We start from the raw sequence: 23158 nt of genomic DNA, 5'->3' as shown, positions 1-23158 counted from the left end.
TTCCATTCTTTGTTCTAGAATGTAAATAACATTTTTGGTAGTTACTGTTCTACATTTTAAAGAGTGTCTTTACACTCTTTAATAGTGTAGAATCTTAGAATATTTAGGAAGGCCAGACAAAAATCACAAGAAAAGAAAATTACATATCAATATTTATAATAGACATAAAATATAATTAGGAAATTAAATCCAACAATACTTATACAGAGATAATGGATTATGCCTAAGTGCGGTTTATCCTAGGAAAGCAAGATAGATTCGATATTAAAAAAAAATCAACTGGGGTGCCTGGATGGCTCAGTAGGTTAAGCCTCTGCCTTCGGCTCAGGTCATGATCTCAGGGCCCTGGGATCGAGCCCCGCATCAGGCTCTCTGCTTGGCGGGGAGCCTGCTTCCTCCCCTCTCTGCCTGCTGCTCTGCCTACTTGTAATCTCTCTCTTTCTCTGTCAAATAAATAAATTAAATCTTTAAAAAAAAAACCAACTAATGGAGATAATCACATGATCACATGTGGTGATCTGCATTGGTTGAATTCATATATATATATATATATATATATATATATATATATATTTTTTTTTTTTTTTTTACTAAATCCAACATCCAGTGACAATAAAACAACTCAACAAAAATGGAAGGGAAGCTCAGAGGACACGAAGGTGCAGCTATCTTCTGTTGTCCCGAATCCAGGTTCATCCAACACCAGCCACCTCTACCATGTGGCCTAAGTTCAACCACAAAGAGATCAAAGTTATGTGCCTGAGATGCACCTGTGGGAAATTTGGTGCCACATCTGCTCTCACCCCAAAGATCAGCCTATGGGGTCTGTCTCCAAAAATGGTTGGTCATGACATGGCCAAGGCAACCGGTGAGTGGAAGGGTCTGAGGATTAGAATGAAACTGACCATTCAGAACAGACAGACGCAGATGGAAGTGGTACCTTCTGCCTTTGCCCTGATTACCAAAGCCCTCAAGGAATGGCCAAGAGAGAGAAAGAAGAAGGAAAACGTTAAGCCCAGTGGAATTACCACTTTTGATGAGACTGTTGACATTGCCCAACAGATGTGGCACTGATCTATAGCCAGAGAACTCTCTGGAAACATTAAAGAGATCCTCGGGACTGCTCAATCTGCATTGATGGCTCTGCCCCAATGTCATCATAGATGACATCATAGATGACATTGATAGCGGTGCAGTGGAGTATCCAGCCAGGTTAAGAACTGCAAAGGAAATTATTTCCATAAAGGATCATTTGACAATCCAAAAAAAAAAAAAAGAAAGAAAGAAAGAAAAAAGTAAGGGAAGAAAACTATATCAAAACGATAATGAGCATCTATGAAAACCTATGGCTAAGGCAGTATTTAATGGTAAAAGACAGAATGTTTTCCCATTAGATTTGCAAACAAGGATATGTTGTCACACTTTTATTCAATGCTGTGCTGAAGATGCTGGCCAATCAATAACAAGAATAAAAGGAAGCATACAGATTGGGAAAGAATTAGATTTGACTGTATTTATAAATGATATTGTTATTCATTTGGAAATTTCTAATCAATCTTTGAAAACATTAGTCTAAATAATGAATGAATTTAGCAAGCTAACAGGATGTAGGCAAGATTAATACAAAAAAATCAACTCCACGTGTTGGTATCAAATATTTGGAAAATGTAGTTATAAAAGTAATACCATTGAAAATAACATCAAAGACTTAAAATACTAACATATCAAAATTATGCTCACTGTATGCACATAAAATTACAAAATATTTCTGTACAAAATCAAAGTATATCTAGCTAACTGGCAAAATATATCATGTTCATTGATTGGAAGAAACACTATTGTTAATTTGTCCATTCTCTGGAAATTGATCTGCAGATACAATATTATTTTCTGTCATATATCTTGAAGTCCTTTTTGGAGTCCCTAAAATCAATTTACAAGATGAATTAAAATTTATCTGTAACTGCAAAAGACCTACAATATACAAAACTATTTTGAAAAAAAAAAAAGTGGTTTATAAGAATCTCAAGAATTGCTATAATGCTCTATTAATATAGACAGTGTAGTATAGCTAAAAAAATAAATATATAGGTGGAGAGTACAAAACTGTCTAACTATAAACACCACACATGTATGAGTAACTGATTTTTAACAAAGCCACCAACATAACTTAAAGGGGAGGATAATAGTCTTTTCAACAAGTGTGTTGGGAAGATGATATCCAGATGGAGAAAATGCACTTTGACCCTTACCTCACATTCTATCCAAAAATTAATTTTAAGTGGATCATGCACCTAAATGTAGGAGCTACTATTGTTATTTTATTTGGAGACTTTTTATTTATTCATTTGAGATAAAGACAGAGCAAGAGCATGGGCAGGAGGGAGGTTCAGAGGGAGAGGGAGAAGCAGACGGGAGCCTGATGTGGGGCTTGATCCCAGAATCCTGGGATCATGACCTGAACTGAAGGTAGATGGTTAACCGACTGAACCACTCAGGAGCCCAAGAGCTACTGTTTTTAAACTTCTAGAAGAATACATAGGAGACAATATTCGCAATCTTGAAAGACTCAACAATGTTTTAGAACACAAAAAGTAGTAGCTACAAAAGAAAAATTGATAGATAAGAATGCGTAAATACTGAAAATGACTATTCTTCATACGCCGCCATTAATGAAATGAAAGTACAATCCACAGACTGAGAAGACATATTCACAAAATATGAATCTAGCCAAAATCTTGTATCCAGATGAACAATGACTTCTTGCATAATTAATAGTGTCTTGATGTTGGTTTCTCAGAGGACTCAAAATGACACATTATTCTCCTTGTATTTCTTATCAAATATATCATTCTGAGAAAATTCACCAATTTCTGTTATCACTCTGAGGTGCTGTCCTAATATAATAACAAAATCTTTTTTCATACTGAATTTAGTGCTACTTTTCATGGGATTTTTGTGTTTTACCCTGATAGTGTCCCATCTACCTATTTTACTTTCTTAATGACAAAAAACTGGTGTGGTTTCAGTCTAATGTATCTAAAGTACATGTACAGATTTAAGGAAAGTCTGAGATGAAAGGAAGATTTTCCACTGGAAATGAAGATTTCAAATCGTAATTGTTAGGTAGTTCTGTATGTGTTTTTTTAATTAAGTAATATTTTTCATTTAATTTTTTTTCATGTTTCAGTGCATGATAGAGTTCAGAAAATTTAATATTTGAGAGATTAGAAAGGAAGGTATTCTTAGTTTAATTCTGGCCCAAAACAAAGCACATACTAATTTATTATTGATTGACATTTAATTAGTTGTGCCAAATAAAAAAGTTAACAATAGTATTATCATTGCCACAAATTTTTCAAAAAAGCGTTCAAAATAAAATTAATAATTTTTAAATAATTTATATAAATTTCAAAAATAAAATGTAAAATAAACAAATTAATAAAATAAAATAAAAGGTAGTGCTATGTCATTTACTTGTGATGGACAGTCCTTTTCATGACTTTACATATAATTGGGCCGGCATTTGGCATTTGGCTGAAGGAGTTAACAAAAGTTGAAATCTTCAATGTGCTTCTCTATGCAACTATGAGAGAGTTCATTTATGCCTTTTATACTGATTTGGCTTTTGTAAAGATAATTTGTAGAAACCCATGTACTTAAAGATATTTTCATAAATGTCATGAAGCATTATTTATCATAGAGCAGAATTAGAAACTACTGTCCATCAATAAAATTTTATGAAATAAATTACAATGTACTCATATGGTTGGAAATAATGTAGCTGATAATAATAAATGAGAGAATTATTTATATACTGCAATAGAAACATAACCTTGATATAGCCTTAAGTACAAAAAGAAAGGTACACTCATATGACACTGTATGTCAATAAAAGTAAATAAACAAAATCAGAAAAAAGAAAGTTTCAATATCATATGTATTATATGATATGATTTTGTAAACAAATTATTTTATCTCTAGATGCATATAAAATCTGGAAAGATATATAGAAAACTCTTAAGCATTAAAGGAATGGTTTTAGGGAGGACGCTGACTTTTTAAAATTAATGCATTTTTATTTTCAAATCTTAAAACAAGCTTATTTTATAATCATTTTTTAATCCCCATGTAGATAAGAAAGGCTGCTCATTCTTCACTCAGGCTAACTTAAAGGTACATACATACACTAAATGTTCTGCAATAAATCATTATTTTAAATTTCTAGGTACATTTTTCTTGGAGTATGAAAAAGAACCAGTATTTTTGACATTGTGTTAATCAAAGGAGTTGTGATTAATAACAGATACAATAAAAATTGTACTTAAAAACAAGCATATTAATATTTTTTGCTATTTTAATGCTCTTAAGAATTATAACCTTTCTCAACCACCTAAATAAAATATGAGCTTCTAGACTGATAGTAGATACTTGAATGTTTGGGATAAGAAGAATGCCAACACAGTTGTATTATGCATTCAGTAGAAGGTGGGGAGGAGGCTAAGAAAAGCATAATTTTAACAGATTGTCAGGTTATTCATATGCTGGTAAATATATATGAGTAGGTGGACTCATTAATTTTAAAGACTTGGATGTGAAATGGCTTGAAATGGATTATAAAATTTTCCATTAGGACATATCTCTTAAACATTTCAGGGGTGATTTTGTGTATATGCAATGACTTAAGCACCTATTAATTGAAAACATTAGAAATATATATACAATATTTTTTCTTTTTTTTTAAGAGAGAGATCATGAGCGGAGGGCCAGTGAGGTTGGAGTAGAGGCAGAGGGAGAGTCTTAAGCAGGCTTCACACTCAGCACAGAGCCTAGTGCAGTGCTGGATCTCATGACCCCGCTGAGATCATGACCTGAGCTGAAATCAAGAGTCAGACACTTAACCAACTGAGCCACGCAGGTGACCCAAAAATATTAGAAATATTTATAAGGACTCCTAAGGGCATTTAATTCTTACTTACTAATTTTGTTTATTCATGCCACTTCTTTTTTTTTTTAAGATTTTATTTATTTATTTGACAGATAGAGATCCCAAGTAGGCAGAGAGAGAGGGGAGGAAGCAGGCTCCCCACTGAGCAGAGAGCCCAATGTGGGGCTTGATCCCTGGACCCTGGGATCATGACCTGAGCAGAAGGCAGAGGCTTTAACCCACTGAACCACCCAGGCGCCCCTATTCATGCCACTTCTTAAATAGCTGCTTTAGCTCAGTCATCAAAGATGGGCTAATATGAATAGCTACAGATAAGAAAAGTTAGTGTATCTTGGGCACAATCAAATAAGTTGCTGTATTTTGAGAGGAGAGTTGAGGAACATTATCTAAGAAGTATTTTCTTATTTGGAAACTTTTTTCTAGATTTATCTGTTTCCATGACAATCACTTTCACCTTTGACATTCCTATTCTTAGGATATTTGCAAGAAAGTATCTTTTTAGTAAGATAGCAACATCAGCATTATTTTGTAACAATATAATTTATAATTTAATTTAAAAATATCCTTAATCATTAACAGTAATCTGTTTGCATGGAGAAACCGGAAAAAATATAGGATATTTTTCTTCTAATATGTTTTATCAGCATAAATAAGTTTAAACAAGTAACACAGAACTGTAAGTCTTTGCTTTGCAACTTGATATGTCACATTTGCTGTTCCCTAAAGAATTTCCTTCCTAATTATGTTTTGTTCTAGATAACATTAAAGTTCATTGACATTCCCATAATACACTACAGGATATCTGCATGAAAATTGCCTGGAAGCAATGTTGGCTGATGGGGGGATGCTAGCTTATATTAAAAAGTAGCTGTTAAGGATTTATCAATAGAAAAAAAAAGAGAGTTAACTATATTAGTACTTATCTCTCTTCTCTTTTGGACAGGTTAAATTATTGGATTCATTTTTTTATAAATTGAATTCGTCATTGGAATATCTGTCACCCATCTGTATGAAATCAATATCACAAGAAAAGGGAATTATATATATATATATATATATATGTATATATGATTATATATGTATATATGATTATATATGTATATATCCATATATAATCTCCTCCCCAAAAGTAAATTTTTAAGGATATGTGTTTCAATAACCTGAATTTAAAAGCTTGATACCAAAAATATATGTTTCAAATATAAGTATGTTTCTTGCTGTAAAGAAAAGTTTAAAACTTTGAAATGAGCGACAGAATCTGGGCTTTGCCTGTACTTTAACATAAATCAGCCTTGCACTTCATGCTTACCATTTTGTGTTCTCGTTAAAGAAGATTCTAGAGGGCAGTGGGTTCCATGCAACTTAATTATAAGTGTCAGTTCAAAGCCCTATACAGGCACTGTCAGTTATTGGGTTTCTTATCAAGCTAGTAATGTGGTACGGCTGTTGTACTAATAATGAAGCTTTAATTAGCTCTCAGAAATACTGGGAGCTTATTTAAGGGCCTCCAAATTGAATCGTGCATGCTTAGTTGGAAGGTGTGAATGTATTCCAAACACATCAAAATAACTGTCCAATATATTGCATGTACAGTCCGAGATAATACTAGGAAGCTTAACATCTATCTTAGAAGAACTGTGTGGATAAAATGCTCACTGAAGTTCTTTCATATACATAAGTGATGGTCTTAAGAATATTATCTTTATTATTTAAGCAAATGTGATAGAAAGACACATGACTCAGTGTCTCTGTTTACCTGCAGAGTATTGTCAGGGGAAAAACACATTTTTTTTTAAAGATTTTATTTATTTATTTGACAGAGAGAGATCACAAGTAGACAGAGAGGCAGGCGGAGAGAGAGAGAGGGAAGCAGGCTCCCTGCTGAGCAGAGAGCCTGATGCGGGACTCGATCCCAGGACCCGGAGATCATGACCTGAGCTGAAGGCAGCGACTTAACCCACTGAGCCACCTAGGCGCCCGGAAAAACACATTTTAACTAACGTTTGAGTTATCTTTCTTTCAAATGGGAACATTATTCATAGCTACTCCAACATAATGCTTCCATTTTACTTATAAATACTAGTTGCTTTGCCCCAACATTCTGAGCCATGAGAAATTGTGCCAGACCCCTTGTTCCTAATCCTTGGGCAGCTCAAAGCTAACAAACAGTTAAGTAATTGTTGATTTAAACTCCAAGCAATGGAGAATTCTCGATGTCTTTTCAGTGCAGCAGGTGTATTTAGACCATGACTTTCCCATGTGACTGTTAACCCATGCTGTGCATGGATATGGTCTAAACTAATTATAAATGGAGACAACCCTTCCCACTCCTGCCCACTCTTCCCTACACACACAGTAATAATTTGAAGCATGGGACAGATTTTGCCACAGAGAAAGTAGGCACTAAAATGAATTGCTGTTGGAAAAATAGTGTCTGTGTTATTCGTTCTGTTATTTATTTCTTCTGTAATCATCTCTTTTCAACAACTTGATTTGGCTCTTCTTTTAGTTATTTCAAAGGATGTACCATGTTTCTCTGTTGCCCTTATAGACATCCGTTGAACAAGTATACTAATTAGTTACCTTCTGTGTAATGGGTACTTTGTGAACCTTCAAGGTTAAATGTGAGACCTTAAAGGTATATGTAATTCAGAGGCTGCACAGTGACCCTTTTGGTTTGGAGGTGAGGACCCAGAGGATCTGAATTACAATCAAGGGACTGAGAAATGGGGTGTATGTGAAGAATCGTAAGCTCAGACAACAGCACAAATACCTTGTGTGGGGAACTACAAGAAGTTCCCTAGCTTCTGTATGACAGCATATGCAAGGGTGAGGGCAGAAACCCAAGGTACCATGATTATAATTGGAAGAGGAAGTGATCTCAGAGGGTATAGGTCATGTTCTTTTTCAAATGTTGGTGTATTAATAATTTGTCTTCAACTTCATATTTCCAAAAAGCCACACAAGTAGAATCTTTTCTTTTGTCATCATTTAAAAAATATTAGTTACAAATATGTATGTTTTGGACATGGCTGATGGTATTAAGTCAGGGGTTTCTCTTTTTTTAAAGAATTATAGTATTTCAGGAGAACTAAGCCAGAAAGAAGTACATTTTTTGGTAAAGGATCAATTAAATGCACCAAAATAAGAACCACTTTTCACTTGGGGGAGAAATGACAATGCAAGGGGCGCCTGGGTGGCTCAGTGGGTTAAAGCCTCTGCCTTCGGCTCGGGTCATGATCTCAGGGTCTTGGGATTGAGCCCCGCACCGGGTTCTCTGCTCAGCAAGGAGCCTGCTTCCCTTCCTCTCTCTCTGCCTGCCTCTCTGCCTACTTGTGAGGTCTGTCAAATGAATAAATAAAATCTTTAAAAAAAAAAGAAAAAAAAGAAATGACAATGCAAGATGGAGATACCAACTTTGAAGTTGGAATCTGAGGCCAGGAATTAGAAATGTGTATATGTGATACCGAAGGTAACATGTCTGGGGTAAAAGTCCATTAAAGTGAATTCGCAATGTAGCATCATTAAATGAAGAGGGTCCATTAGGACTGAGTCTGGAAAAATAAAACAAATTATAACAGAATTTTGTTTGTAATCTTAGCTATACACTAATTTTTCAAATTATCTCCCAAGTTTTGACATGATTCTGGCAATAAAATTGATAACAAATGTCTCATTCTGCTTTTGCAGCATTTCACAATGAAAACCATTTTTATAAAAAAAAAAAATTAAGAGCACCAGCAGTTGTTCCAATTAACTCTTTTGATTATTTGATATTCATATAATTTAATTTTGAAATTCCTATTATGTCATCATTCTTATTGATTTCTCCTCATTAGAATTAATCTAACCATTGTGTGTGTGTGTGTGTGTGTGTGTGCATGTGTGTGTGTATGTGTGATTTGAACTGTTCTGTATCGATCATTAATGATAGAAAGGCCACCATCTACGGAATGATCTACAATTTCATTTTGTAGTCAATTTACATTTTTAAAATTTTTATTTTTTAAGTAGCCTCCATACCCAGCATAGACCCAACGTGGGGCTCGAACTCACAAATACCCCTGAGATCAAAACCTGAGCTGAGATCAAAAGTCAGAAACTTAAGTGATAGAGCCACCCAGTCACCCCCAATTTACATTTTATTTGCTTATAATAAGTGAATCACTGACTAATTCAATAGCGATGTGAAAGGCAGAGGTAGATTCTAGTATAGAAAAGCAGAAATGAATGGAGAATGAGTTTATAAGTGGCAATTTATCACATATGTGCATAATGATCATGAGCAGTTGAATTTTGTTTTCTACCCAAACTCAGAACTGAAGGCATTCAGATGAGTTATTCTCCTATAAAGAGGACATTGGTATGAACCGGGTTATGTCTTACGGACTTACCAAGAGAATCTTAAGCTCCCCCTCAGCCTAACTGACCTTTACTTTTTAAATTATTTCTGATATTAACTTTATTATTTCTCTTATTTTGTTTGCTTGGGTTCAATTTGATCTTATGTATCTAGTTGTTTTTTAATTAAATTAAATTAAATTGTATTTATTTATTTTATAAATTTATAAATTTATTTTATAAATTTACTTATTTATAAAATAAATATATTATTTATTTTATTTTATTTATTAAACTAAAATTTAATTTAATTAATTTTTATTTTCATTTTCATTTAATTTTATTTAATCTTGGTGTTCCAGGATTCATTGTTTATGTACCACACCCAGTGCTCCATGCAATACTTGCCTTCCTTAATACCCACCACCAGGGTCATCCATCCCCCCACCCCTCCCAAAACCGTCAGTTTGTTTCTCAGAGTCCATAGTCTCTCATAGTTCATCTCCCCCTCCAATTTCCCCCAATTCATTTTCCTTTCCTTCTCCTAATGTCCTCCATTTTATTCCTTATGTTCCACAAGTAAGTGAAACCATATGATAATTGACTCTCTCTGCTTGACTTATTTCACTCAGCATAATCTCCTCCAGTCCCATCCATATTGATACAAAAGTTGGATATTCATCCTTTCTAATGGCTGAGTAATATTCCATTGTATACATGGACCACATGTTCTTTATCCATTCATCTGTTGAAGGGCATTTTTCCACAGTTTGGTGCTTGTGGACTTCGCCGCTATGAACATTGGGGTACATATGGCCCTTCTTTTCACTGCATCTGTATCTTTGTGGTAAATGCACAGTAGTGCAATTGCTGTGTCATAGGATAGCTTTATTTTTAATTTTTTGAGGAATCTCCACACTGTTTTCCAAAGTGGCTATACCAACATGCATTCCCACCAACAGTGTAAGAGGGTTCCCCTTTCTCCACATCCTTTCCAGCATTTGTTGTTTCCTGTCTTATTAATCTTTGCCATTCTAAATGATGGAAGGTGGTATCTCAATGTGGTTCTGATTTGAATTTCCCTGATGGCTAATGATGATGAACATTTTTTTCATGTATCTGTTAGCCATTTGTAGTCTTCTTTGGAGAAGTGTCTGTTCATGTCTTCTGCCCATTTTTTGACATGATTATCTCTTTTTTGGGTGTTGAGTTTGAGGAGTTCTTTATAGATCTTGGATAACAGCCCTTTGTCTGTAGTGTCATTTGCGAATATCTTCTCCCATTCTGTGGGTTGCCTCTTTGTTTTGTTGACTGTTTCCTTTCTGTGCAGAAGCTTTTGATCTTGACAAAGTCCCAAAGGTTCATTTTCACTTTTGTTTCCTTTGCCTTTGGAGACATATCTTGAAAGAAGTTGCTGTGGCTGATGTCAAAGAGGTTACTGCCTTTGTTCTCCTCTAGGATTCTGATGGATTCCTGCCTCACGTTGAGGCCTTTATCCTTTTGAGTTTATCTTTGTGTATGGTATAAGAGAATGGTCAAGTTTGACTGATCTTTAGACAGCGTTCTTCCTAGCTCTAGGCCCTGGCTCCTTTCTCTTGGAGCATTTACTTTAAAAACTTGTTATTATAAATTCTTTCTGTGTACCTTTGAGATGTAAATCTTGCAAAACTAGCAAGTGGCCAGTTTTGCAACCTAAGACCGTCATCTCTTTGAACTGTAAGCATCAAGGGTGATAGAGGCCATCTCCCAGTTTCAGTTGGGAGAGTAGGTGCCTAACTTTAGTGAGCCCCTTACTTCAAGGTGTTAAACTACCTCCAGTTATGAAGACAGGAGAAAATATACTTTTGTTTGGGGGGAGGATTAAAGTCAATTAGCGAACACAATTAGCCTTGCCTAAGATCTATACCCATCACCCTGACTTTTAAAAATATGCTAGCTCTTTTGGGGGGGGGGGTAGAGCTCCAACTGAATTTTAGCCTCTCTTCAGGATTGCAATAGACTTCTTTTCCTATTTACCTTTGTTCAGTGCAATTTTTGCTTTGACAGAACCAATAATAAGCCACAGTCAGATGAGCTAGTACTCTAAGAATTTAGATCTATTTGATGCAAAGAGAAATTGTGAGATGTTGGCCCAGTCCATCCTTGCATCACTGAATGTCCTCAGGCCTGAGGGCAGCAGAGACCCTGGTTATTATGTTCTTACTGTGGTTTAAATACTGCTGATAAACCTCACAGGACACGTTCTTCACTCTTGTTCTGTACATTAAGTTGGATTTCAAAAGTCACTTGTGTAACTCTGTACCTGTCTTTTCCATTTAAAACAACTTCCTAGCATAGAAAATCTACTTTTCTCATTATTGTGATTATAATTTCAGATTCAAAAAGTGTGCAATTGATATTATGTTAAACGAAGGAACTAAAACTATATCATAAAAAAATTTCTTTACCCTATGAGGATATTTGTTTTGGCTAAAACTTCAGTGTATTTCTAGGAAAATTGTAACTTCATTGTGCCTTAAAATGTTTTCTGATCCTTTGATAATATTCATGCCTTCAACAACCATTCAATAAACTCTAAATTTGTGCCAGGAACCATTCCAGAAATATCAGATTTAAAACATGTATCCTTAGGTTGCAGAATCACCCTCTAGATCATTTTTATATTGACCCAATTGTAATGTTAATCCAATATACATTATGCCTACTGACCTAAAGAGTATGAAAGATTCAGAAAGACTGAAGAAAATAGAACTCTTTTTCTCTAATAGAACCATACATATACTTCTTCTAGCTTAAATAGAAAATTAAGCAAATTTAGTATAAAAATAAGTTATTTTATTTTCTCATTTCACCATTCCACTTGTTGGTATATTTGTAACTTTTCACTTTTAGCTACTATGATGTTTGGCTTTCACTGATGACATCAAAATCTAAGAGGTAAAATTAACATATGCTCAATCTGACTAAAGATGCCAGACTCTTATTATGTATTTTGTGTAAGAAAGAGCTTGGTTATCAAGCAAAGGATAATAAAAATACTGCATCCAAAAACAGGAACAGGAAAGTTAATGAAGAGAATGTATAAACTAATTTTTCCAGCTATTAAAAGACAGGAATGGAATTTTAAAATTTTACAACTTCTAGTGCTATTTGGATTACCTTGCATGGTACAAGATTATTTGAAAATTGTTTGCCTTTTATGATGTCACTTCCATAATAATTTTTCTGTTTTGGTGGATTCTCAGTTCATTACTGGACAGAATGACAACCAAAAATTCTATGAATTATTTTTATTAAACCAGGCTATCCCTCTTCATAGTATACATTTCATTAATTATTCCTCTCCAGCATGTTGTCTTAAGATGCACATGCATCATTTTTAATAATTATTTGTACACTTGAAGTAACTCATAATAAAATGTTTGATGAAATACATAGGAAAGGATTCACAACATTACTGTTGCAATTTAAAATGGCTCCTCTAGAAACAGTTGATTTTTTTTTATTTTGGAGTGTTTGTGATATTTGTTCTCAGTCCTGCATGATTACAGCTGCTAAAGCAAAGTCTATCACCTTACTCTGAGTTGTAAATATCTTTCATTTATTCATCCAGGTCTGCTATTTATTGTATCACCCACATGTCTAGGTAAGAGCTGACTTCCATGGATTACGTTAATTGACTTACATTGTCCTCAAGTTTCTTCTTGAATTCGGCTAGCAGATAACCCTGAGGGAGGGAAGTAGAGGAAGGGAAAAGGTGATAATATATTATCTTTTTTCTGCAATCCTCCACTCATTTCTCTAGTAGTTTAGGGAATCCCAAATTAGATTCTTTTGTCCCCTCACCCTCTCTGAGTGCTATTGCTGGTTTTGTTAATGAGATTATGCCAGCCCTGAGAGTATGTTAGGAATAGATGGTGTAACTAGGAGTTAGGAGGCAATAATCTTTTTGAAAACATATATCCGTCTCTGCTATTTCTCTTTGTAAAACTCTCAACAATTTAACTTCATCCTCTGGATAAAAATCCAAGCTCTTCACAAGTCCTTCATAAGTTGACTGGTGTCTATTCCCCTGACATAATTTCTTCTCTCTTCACTTTTCGCTTGACTCTAAGCACACCAATGTTCTGACGCTCATCTCTTGAGAAAAGCAGCTTTTTCCTGCCTTGTGACATTTGCTCTAGATTGTTCTTCTTGTAGATCCTCATTAGCCTCCCACTCCTATTCAAACACCACTGCTCAAAGCAGCTTTGGCTCGTCCCTTCAGTGTATTCCTAGTTCCTCCCATAACTTACTCACATTTTATTTTTATGACATGTATCTTGTGAGAATGTTATTTCTTCATTTGTTTAATACCTATCTTCCCTAACATTATATATTAGCTTTATAAAGGAAAGAGCTTTGCTGTGCTTCCAATCACATATTCAAACCAAGAACCATGGTAGGCTTATAGTAACTGCTTAATAAATGTTTGTTGGAATATTGAAGCAGCAGAAAGAGAAATTAAGAAAACGACTTCATTTATAATTGCACAAAAATCATAAAATGCCTAGGAATACACTTAAAGAGGTGAAAGGTTTTTACTCTGAAAACTATAAAACATTAATGAAGGAAATTGAAGAAGACACAACAAAGTGGAAAGACATCCCATGCTCATGGATTGGAAGAACAAATATTGTTAAAATTTTTATACTCCCCAAGGCAATCTCGAGATTAAATGCAATCCCTATCAAAATACCAATAGCACTACAAACAAACCTTAAATTTGTATGGAACCACAGAAACACAAACAGCCAAAGCAATCTTGAAAAAGAAAGACAAAACTGGAGGTATCACAGCTCCAGACTTCAAGTTATGTTACAAAGCTGTAGTAATCACAACAAATGGTACTGAGCCCAAAATAGACACACAGTTCAATAGAGTGGAATAGAAAGCCTGGAAAGAAAGCCATGATTATATGGTGAATTAATCTTCAACCAAGGAGGCAAGAATATGCAATGGGAAAAAGCCAGTCTCTTCAATAAATGGTGTTGGGAAACTGGACAGCTACATGCAAAAGGAAACTGGACCACTTTCTTACACCACACTCAAAAACGAATTCAAAATGTATTAAGGGCCCCAGTGTGAGACCTGAAACCATAAAAATTTAAAAGGCAGCACAGGCAGTCATTTCTCTGACATTGCTGTAGCAACATCTAGCTAGCTCTGGCTCCTGAGGTAAGAGAATCAAAAGCGAAAATAAACTACTAGGACTATATCAAAACAAAAAGCTTCTGCACAGCAAAGGAAACAACCAACCTAACTGAGAGAAAACCTGCTGAATGGAAGAAGATACTTGCAAATGACATATCTGATAAAGGGTTAGTATCCAAAATATATAAAGTAGCGACACAACTCAGCACTCCCCAAAATAAACCAATTAAAAATAAGCAGAAGACATGAACAGACATTTCTCCAAAGAAGACATACAGGTTGACCAACAGACACATGAAAACATGTGTAACATCATTCATCATCAGGGAAGTACCAATCAAAACCACAACGACATATCACCTCATACCTGCCAGAATGGCAAAAATCAAAAATGCAAGAAAGAACAAGTATTGGTGAAGATTTGGAGAAAAAGGAACCCTCACGCTGTTGTGTTGGTGGGAATGCACACTGGGGCAGCCACTGTGGGAGACAGTATGTAGGTTCCTCGAAAAACTAAAAAATAGAATTACATTATGATCCAGTAATTACACTACTGGGTATTTACCCAAAGAATATGAAAATAGTAACTTGGAAGGGATGCATACATGTATTTATTGCAGCATTAGTTATAATAGCCAAACTATGGAGGCAGCCCAAGTGTCCATCAATAAAAGAATGGATAAAGAACATGGAATATTACTTATCCATAAAAAGAATGAAATCTTGCTCTTATGTACAACAACACTGGGCAAAACCAGAATCGAAATAAGCCAAAGAAAGACATATACCATATGATTTCACTTATATGTGGAATTTAAGAAACAAATGAACAAAGGGGAAAAAAGAGAAAGAGACCTCCCCCTCAAAAAGATGCTTTTAAAAAAGATTTGTTTATTTATTTATTTATTTATTTGAGAGACAAAGAGCACACAAGAGATCACAGAAGGAGAAGGAGAAGCAGACTTGCCACGGAGCAGAGAGCCTATGCAAGGCTCTATGCCAGGCCCCTGGGATCATGACCTGAGCAGAAGACAGATGCTTAACCGACTGAGCCACCTGGGCACTCCAGACAGACGTTAACTGTAGAGAACAAACAAGTGGTTACCAGAGGGAAGATGGGTGAGGGGATGGCTTAAACAGGTGATGTGAATTAAGAAGTACATTCATTGAGATGAGTACTGGATGGTGCTTGGAATTTTTGAATCACTACACTGTACACCTGAAACTAATATGACCCTCTATGTTAACTACACTAGAATTGAAATATAGATAGATAGATAGATAGATAGATAGATAGATTGACTGATTGATTGATTTGTTGGATGAAATACAATGGCCAGTAAATGCATTAATAGATTTGATGAACCAGTTCTGTGCTTCCATTCCATTATCCTGTGGCAGGCATCACACTTGTCAATCACTGCATACTTGAGTTAATCTAAAAAAAAAAACCTCTCACAAATTCTATTCACTACTATCAGAAGGTAGGTGTTGGCATAGAAAATGAGCTCTTCTGGGGGCATCTGGGGGACTTAGTCAGTTGGATGTCTGCCTACAGCTCGAGTCATGATGTCAGCATCCCGGGATCAAGTCCCAGGTTGGGGTCCCTGCTCAGCAAAGAGCCTGATTCTCCCTCTGCCACTGTTGCTCCCCCTGCTTATGCGCACTCTCCCTCTCTGTGTCAAATAAATAAATAAATCTTTAAAAAAATGAGCTCTACTTTGTTCCATCAACAGATGAATGGATAAAGAAGATGTGGTATATATACACAACGGAATACTATGCAGCCATCAAAAGAAATGAAATCTTGCCATTTGCGACGACGTGGATGGAACTAGAGGGTATCATGCTTAGTGAAATAAGTCAATCGGAGAAAGACAACTATCATATGATCTCCCTGATATGAGGACGTGGAGATGCAACATGGGGGGTTAGGGGGATAGGAGAAGAATAAATGAAACAAGAAAGATGGGATTGGGAGGGAGACAAACCATAAATGACTCTTAATCTCACAAAACAAACTTGGGGTTGCTGGGGGGAGGTGGGGTTTGGAGAGGGGGAGGGGGTTATGGACATTGGGGAGGGTATGTGCTATCATGAGGGCTGTGAAGTGTGTAAACCTGGTGATTCACAGACCTGTACCCCTGGGGATAAAAATACATTATATGTTTATTAAAAAAAAAAAAGAATGGATGAATATAGCATGCTAATGAACATTTTAAGTTATTTTTAATATTATACTTTATAAATTATAAAAAAGAATCAATTCTTCATTATTCTTTTTTATGATTTCTCTTGTACTTTATATCAAAATTGTAATAGCAATAATAAAATACATAATATTTATTGAGGTTAACTATGTTACAGGCATTTTTGTTAAGTGTGTTACAGGAATTAGCTTATTTAATTTTTATAAATACTCTGTAAATTCAAAACTCTCATTTCCCAAATATGAGGACTGAAGCACAGATAATTTAAGAAACTTACCAGTGTTGAAATTTCTACTGAATAGTGGAGTTGGAGTTTGGACAGAGAGGCCAGATATTGAGCTGTTTATCACTTCATTATGCTTTCCCTTGTTACCCAACGAGGAGGCTTGAGGAAAGTATTTTCTAATACCTTCTTAACAATTATGTCTACAAGTTAAAAATATAAAAAAGAAACTTTGTCATCTTGGTTTTCCTATTTATATATTAGTGGAAGGATAAATAATTTTTTTGTCATTTTTTGAAACTGCAGTGTCCACAGAGGGCTTATGATTTGATTTATTGTATTTCATTCTGGTGTCTGAAAAGATTTAGGGAATAAAATATAATCCTCAGATTCAGAAGGACTTAATAACTTCAGAAATGTCTTAGGAAATATGTTTGCAAAATTCTGGTTTTGTATTTGTATAATAAATCAGCAGCTTTTAAATGATATTTCTAAATTTGTTGAAGCTATGAAGTGAGCAAAATTAATTTTCAAGAGATGTTTAAAAGGAATTATTTTTATTACTGTCCAACTAATTATTAGAACTAACTAGATTCCCAGGAACTCTTTGAAAAAAATCCTTCCAGAAATCTGGGCCAAATATATTCTCTTTGAACTGCCATCCAGTGGACATCATATGAAACAATGCTGGGGATGAAATAGATTTTAGAGTGCTCTTATTGAAAACTTTGTTTCAAGAAAAATAAATCATGATAACGAAACTCACACCTTTTGAATTAGAAAAAGAAATAATTACATAAAAGTGTCCAATATGGATGAAAGGTATTATACAAATTCTGAAAAATTTGTAAAAAAAAAGTATAAAAAGAAATTATAAAGAAAATTCTCCACACTACTAGATGACAGTTTATGAAGAAGAAAGATCTATGGAATACTGAGGGGAAACATCTACTATTCAGTTATTCCAGAGTTAGCTAATTTGTAGTTCCAACAGTGAAAACAACAGAAAAATATTACATAATTTTTAAAAACCAAGAAAAAAATACATCCTAAATTACTCAAACTGACAGGAAGATATATAAAAATTCACAAATATGAAATGAGCGAATCCTGCCTAAAACAACTTGAACTGAACATTGAATTTAGATTTAAGTTAAATCTAGATCATTTTTACAAACTTTGCAAACTGTGTGTAGCTAAATACAAAATGAAGACTTTCTGGAATAGGTAGCTTCAAATTGAAGAGATAATATTAGAGAAATGAAAGTTTGTCATTCTTGATCACCTTATCTAAGACTTTAATCACAGTGCCTAGGGTAGAACTCAGGGAAGAGCCTAATTGTTCATAATATTCAGAGAACTCTGTGTCCATATATATTCTCAAAAAGCAGAATTGAATATCCTTAGAGCCTTCACTTGATACTAGTGATTAAAAGCAAGCAAGGTGGGGACATCTGGGTGGCTCAGTCAGTAAGCATCTGCCTTCAGCTCTTAGTCATGATCCCAGGATCCTGGGATCCAACCTTGCATCAGACTCCCTGCTTAGTGGGAGGTCTGCTTCTCCCTCTCCCACTCCCCCTGCTTGTGTTCCCTCTTTCTCTGTGTCTCTTTCTGTCAAATAAATAAATAAAATCTTAAAAAAAAAAAAAGGCAAGCAAGGGACACCTGGGTGACTTAGTCCGTTAAGCGTCCAACTCTTGATTTCAGCTCAGGTCATGATCTCCGCATCCTGGGATCAAGCCCTGCTTTCAACTCCTCCCTGGGTGTGGAGCCTTCTTGAGATTCTCTCTCTCTCCCTCTGCCCCTCCCTGCCTTGTGCCTGTGCTTTCCCCACACCGCCCCCCTGCCCCCCACCCACAAAATGTGTGCATGTTGGCAGCATATGTTTATGGATTTGAGACGAGGGAAGCAGAGAAGTAGAGACACATGTATTTGCTGGATTCCTACCAATTTTGTCTTCATTGCTATGAATTTCTAAATTAAAATAAATCTAGTTGTTCTGGGGATTATATAAGGAGAATAAAAACTATCTCAGGATACCTTCCCGTGAAAACTACCACTTTAATACTCAGAAAAACATTTTATTTTCTGAGAATTACTACTATCAGCTAAAGGAGAACTTGTTAACTTAAGTTCTGCTTTCTCCTAATATGTAAAATAATTATTTTATATTTAAAGCATCACTTATTATCTTAGTTTTTTTTTTAAGAAGCCATAGTTCATGACCTATCCTGATTAATACTGATGCTCAATGAACTTTAATCATGTAAATAGAACATTTTCCATTGAAACATTCATCTAATTCATGATTATTATACCAGTAACAGACTCATTATATTTATATTGGTAACCTAGTCAATAGTATGTTCAATGAAATTTTAGATAAAATTAGGTAATCAGTGATTTATGGAAATTAAAATTGTGTCACGGTTTTAAAAGAATGGAGGAGGAAGGTGTCCAGACAAGTCCCTTTTAACTTCCTTTCTGGAACCTAGAAATAGAACCAAAAGAAACTCTGCAGGGATGAATAGTTTTTCTCCTGTATCTGTCAGCTGGTAGGATACTTCTGTTTTTACTAATAGACTCAAAAAGAGCATATTGGAATGGCCTGCAATTCTGTTTGTGGTTATAAAAATATATCACATAATGAGGGGCACATGGGTGGCTCAATCAGTTAAGCATCTGCCTTTGGCTCAGGTCATGATCTCAGGGTCCTGGGATGGAGCCCTGTATCAGACTCTCTGCTCATCGAGCTCACCAGGAAGCCTGTTTTTCCCTCTCACTCTCTCTCTGTGCTCACTCTCTCTCTCTTCAAATAAATAAATCTTTTTAAAAATCACATAATTACAAAAGAGAGAGTTGAGTTCATATTTTTTGTGAAATGATTCATTTAGTGAATGCTGTGAATTATTGTTTTCATGAAAGGATTCAGTTATATGTTAAGTATTAGAATCCTGTGGATCTGGGTACCTATGAAAGTTTGCACATGAATGAGTTAAATAGTAGGGCTATGAGTCTGTTCCTTTAGTCAGTATCATAAAGTCCATACCACATGCCTAGAACACAGGCATTTCCGAATGTTGTCTACATTTTTCCCTAGACAGAAACCCTCATATAATCTGAAATTGCAATCACTAAAATAATAATATATTTTGATTGGTGAATGAGAAAAAGATATTTAGTTCTTATAGTAAATCATATCATAATGTAAACTAAGCTAAATAATATACGTGCAACACAATTTTTTATCTGATTCAATATCAACCTATTTTGTGTAAATACTAAATGGATCCTACACTTTTTTTTACCTAAAGTTTAATATGAGTAGAATTATATATACATATATATGTGTGTATATGTATATATATACACATACATATATGTGTGTATAATATATACATACACACACATATATACATATATGTGTATATATATATGTACCTTATATGCTATGCGGTCTTAGTTCTTCGTTTGTGCTGCTATGACAAACATTTCTCATACTTCTCATAGTTCTGGAGGCTGGAACCCTGATGATCAGGGCACCAGCGTGCTTGGGATTTTGGTGAAAGCCCCCTTCCTGGTTTATGAACAACCAACTTCTTGTCATATCCTCATACTGGAGAGAGAAAGGCTAGCTCTCTTCCTCTTCTTATAAGGACACTAATCCCATCATGGAATCTTCATTGGCACGACCTGATTATCTCCCAAAGACCCTTCTCCATGGAGCATCATATCAAGGCTTCAACATATTAATTTGAGGGAGACACAAACATTCAGTTCATGGCTTATAAGATTTTCTCCATGTAATGATCTGTGTGTGTGTGTGTGTGTGTGTGTGTGTGCGCACGCGTGTGCACGTGCACATGCTCGTGTGTATCGTTACTGCTGTTTTGGTTATTGTTCATAGTACCCACTTAAATGTAGGCTCTGATTGAGAATCCTTGTCTGTCTGCCTGGTCTCAAGGCCCCAAGGTAAGCCAAGTCTTAATCTATGGCAAAATATGTATTCAAAAATATTCCTATTTTCTTTATGTTATAGATTTTTCCCCATCGGATCAGGTTTCAGAGATAGGTGATATTTTAGGTATTGCTTACTGTATTTGGGGATCCCTGGGCTTAATATTTAACAGCATAAGAAATGAGATTGTGGCCCCAAGAGGAACAGACATTTGATGGAAAGGTACTACTGTGGAACCACATAAATAATGTTAAAAATGTAAGAAAAAGATCTTGAGAAGTCACTTTATTTACTCTGATAATTTGAATTTAAAGATGACAGTATTAATTTTTAATGATAAGTGTGCCTTTAAAAGGTTTTAAAATTTAGCTTTTCAAGTGTAAAAACAGGTAATAAATAATGGGGCCAGAGTACTGAGAGTCAGGGAGTCTAATTGATTAAAGATATGAAGAAGGATTCCATATTGTGTCAGAAGAAATGAGACCAGATTATAAGAAGAATTTAATCGATGTGACCAAGAGTGAGACAAGAAAAAAAATAATAGATTTTCTGAATGTGTTGTCTAATTCTTTCATAACTGTAGAAATTGTTTTTATTTAATAACTTGTCATAACGAACTCACTCATTCATCAAGTAACTATCTTATTAAAGTTTTACTTGATTCCAGAAGTTTCTCAAGGCATTGGAGATACGTCCATTAGAGAAACAGTTGGCCTGAATTCAGCTTTTCCAGATAGCAGATTTGCAAATTACATGGAGATAGTGCTGATGAGGACTGTTTGTGGGCAGGAAAGATTGCTAGTTTCAGGGTAAACTAAGTTAGCAGAAATGAATAGATGGCAATACTTGAGGGCATATAAAATAATCACTACTATCACACACACACACATCATTACATGGAGAAAATAACAGAGTGATGTAAATGAGAGTAGTAAGACCCAGTTAGATGGAAGAGTCAGGGAATTGTTCCTTGAGCAGATGGAATTTCATTTATGTCCCAGAGTGTGGAAGGGGGAGCCATCCTTGCCAAGAGCCAACAGAAGCAAATTTCAGGCAGAGGGAGAAAAGAGTAAATTTCTGGAGGTGAGGAAGGCTTTGGTGAATGAGGCCTGGTGTGACTAGAGTTTTGGGAGTGAGAGAGTAGCTCAGAAAGGTTTTGGACAGGATGTAGCCGCAAGATCACAAAAGACTTTATTAAGCCATAAATAGGAGTTTAGATTGATTCTAAAATAATTGGGAAATTCATTAGAGAATTGTAAACTGGGGAGTGACATCTGATTTCTATTTTTAAAAGATCACTCTCTTATGTTGAGAATGAGACAGAAAGACAAGAGAAGAAGCAGGGAAACCAACTAAAAACCTAGCCAGTGGATATTTATTGAGCACCTACCATGTGCTTGACAGTAGTTAAGTTTTGGATTACATCATGATATCTACAATAGATTTATGAAGGTCAATCAGAACAATGGCAATGGGAAATGTTGTAGAGATAAGTCATTTTGTCCTTGTAATATGATATGCATATCATGGCGACAGGGGAAAAACCCTCCCTTTCGTGCACGATATTTGTTTGCACGTCTGTTGCAGCTAAATTGGAAGGGAGAGGGAAACTGACAAGGAGCAATAGAAGAGTGAAAAAATGCTATGCATTGGCTGTATGGTACTATCAAAGTGCCTTATCTTCTAGGGCATTGGTAAGCCTCTGCAAGTTTAATCACTGCATTTGATAAACTCAGAAGAGCGCTTATGATCAATGGCCATCTAGGGAGATTTTTTTACCCATTTATCATCATACCCACAGACCCCAGAATGATGTTTTATGTGAGAAAATGTGCAAAACTTTTAGATGAGTTATGTTAACTATACTCTATTTATTATAGTTTTGTGCTGATGGGTTTTGTGGGTATTAGGGGAAATAAGATTTTTAGGGGAAACAGAAATAATGTAAATAAAATGGAATTATATTTCATTCCAAAATATTCATGTTACCCTTAACATATTTGCATGTTTATATTGTTAATCTTTCCAAGAAAAGTGTTCAGTGTCTGTAAAATACAGCCTTTTTTCCTCTTTGGCATAAGAAAGGTATCTTTTAAAAAAAATTCTTAAGTTAGTGGCAAGAAGCAAGAACAAGGAGGGAATAGGCTAACATAAATAATTGCAGGGAGAAAGTCACACATAAGTAGATTAATGTGCGGCATTTCCTGAAGTTCAAAAGTGTCAAGAATTTGGCAAAACAAGCCCTTATTTATCTATGTAAAAATGTACACGTTACCATTGTTTAA

The 23158-nt window shown here is 35.1% G+C and overlaps 1 protein-coding gene and 1 pseudogene across 1 annotated transcript in view; both read left to right on the top strand.

Moving 5' to 3' along the window:
- The window catches only part of CNTNAP2 (contactin associated protein 2), a 1946064-nt gene that overhangs the window by 670486 nt on the left and 1252420 nt on the right, over window positions 1-23158 (top strand). The window lies entirely within an intron of this gene.
- On the top strand, window positions 703-3197 carry LOC123952085 (annotated as a pseudogene).

The sequence above is a fragment of the Meles meles genome, chromosome 10 (assembly GCF_922984935.1).
Source record: "Meles meles chromosome 10, mMelMel3.1 paternal haplotype, whole genome shotgun sequence".
Lineage (NCBI taxonomy): Eukaryota > Metazoa > Chordata > Mammalia > Carnivora > Mustelidae > Meles > Meles meles.
The sequence above is the reverse complement of the archived record's forward strand: the minus strand, read 5'-3'. Positions and strand labels throughout refer to the sequence as shown.